The sequence below is a fragment of the Malaclemys terrapin genome, chromosome 7 (assembly GCF_027887155.1).
Source record: "Malaclemys terrapin pileata isolate rMalTer1 chromosome 7, rMalTer1.hap1, whole genome shotgun sequence".
Taxonomy (NCBI): Eukaryota; Metazoa; Chordata; order Testudines; family Emydidae; genus Malaclemys; species Malaclemys terrapin.
In genome coordinates, this window is record NC_071511.1 from 58,650,202 (window position 1) to 58,652,165 (window position 1,964).

Below are 1,964 nucleotides of genomic sequence, written 5' to 3' on the forward strand. Positions count from 1 at the left end.
GTCTCATATTAATCCCCATCTTCTCCAATTTAACTAATAATTTCCCATGTGGAACTGTAGCAAACACCTTACTGAAATCTAGGTAGATTAGATCTACAGCATTTCCTTTGTCTAAAAAATCAATTATCTTCTCAAAAGAAGAGATCAGGTTTGCATAGCAGCATCTACCTTCAGTAAAACCATGTTGTATTTTATCCCACTTACCATTTACTTCTATGTCCTTAACAACTTTCTCTTTCAAAATTTGTTTCAAGAACTTGTGTACAATTGAGATCAAAGTAACGGGCCTGTAGTTTCCCAAATCATTTTTTTCCAGTTTCTTAAAAATAGGTACTATATTAGCAATTCTCCAGTCCTAGGGTATGACCCCCGAGTTTACAGAGTCATTAAAAATCCTTGCTATTGGGCTTGCAATTTCATGTGCCAGTGCCTTTAATATTCTTGGATGGAAATTATCTGGGCCCCCGGATTTAGTCCCATTAAGCTGTTTGAGTTTGACTTCCACCTCGATTGTGGTAATTTCTAGTTCCATATCCTCATTCCCATTAGCTACCCTGCCACTACCCCTAAACTTTTCATTACCCGTATTAAAAACGGAGGCAAAATAATTGTATAGGTGGCTGGACCCAGGGCTGGATTAACTCTTCTGGGGACCTGAGGCTATTAGTTTTTGTGGTGCCCCTGAATACAGGTCTTTTTCCCAATTTAAAACAAAATGATCAGAATATGGCATCAAGGCTATTAATGCTATACTAAACTTGCCTTTTAATTATCATAAAGCCATTCTGTGGTTACATTTCAGTCTTAAAACATGTAGAATATAGTTAAGTTAATTCAAAATAGCCTACTTCTTACCATAGAACAGCTATTATATTAGTTTCTTTCAGGGAGGGAGTTTGGGTGCAGGAGGGGGCTCCAGGCTGGGGCACAGTGTTGGGGTGCATTCCTTGTAGGTTTCTGCTTTCTCTGAATCACCTGTTTGAGATGCTTCCTCATCCAGCGTGTGCTGGAGCCCTTCCCTACAAATTTTTTCTCCTTGCTTGGGTTGCAGGCTTCAGGTTTCTGTAACGTTGCCTTCTCCACATTCAAATCCTTGAGTTCTTCAGTCCAATCCACTTCCCTAACTAATTCTCTTAAGTTTTTTAAGTTAGCACTTTTGAAATCCAGGGCCCTAGTTGCAGATCAATTTTTGTTTTTCCATCCTTTAGTTTAAACTGAATTAGCTCATGATCACTAGAACCAAGGTTGTCCCTACAAACAGTTGTTCCATGAGGTCCTCACTATCCCCCCAATACCAAATCTAAATTGGCATCATGTCTTGTTGGTTCAGTGACTATTTGGTTAATGAATCTGGACCTCCCAGCTTGGTCCCAGCCTTGGAACATGTATCACAAAATACATAAATATGAAAATATATAGAAGTTTTGAGGTGAGTTGGAAAATTAATGAAGAGCAACTTTATTAACAGTGCATTTATTTTAAATTGCATGAATGAGCAGGGGAGGGAGAACTCTAGTTCAGTCCAATGCCACAGAAACTCTGACTATCAAAGTAGGATATTGAGCCAAAAGCATTACATCATCCCAATTTATTCTCATTGGCTGGTCAGAGCTCAAGGGCTGGACACAGTTACTAACTCCTTGTCAATAAAGAAGCCTTACATCTGCCTAAAGAAGTTTCCATAATTGTCAGCTACACCACAAATGAACTGAAAACATACCCAGCTTCTGTTCACACCTGAGCCTGTCTGAGAACAGTACACAGTTATTCTACATGGCTTTTGAGTCAATTGTATGGTTAATTTTTGATACTACACATAATTTTGTTAAATTGAAGTTACATAAAAAACTAGTAGTTGATCTTTCTCTTTGAAGACAATGAGTTCATTTCTGTCACTGTGTTAATGAGTCCATAATCAAAGACAATCAGATTAATGCACAGGTCTAAGGTACTGAGGTGATTTT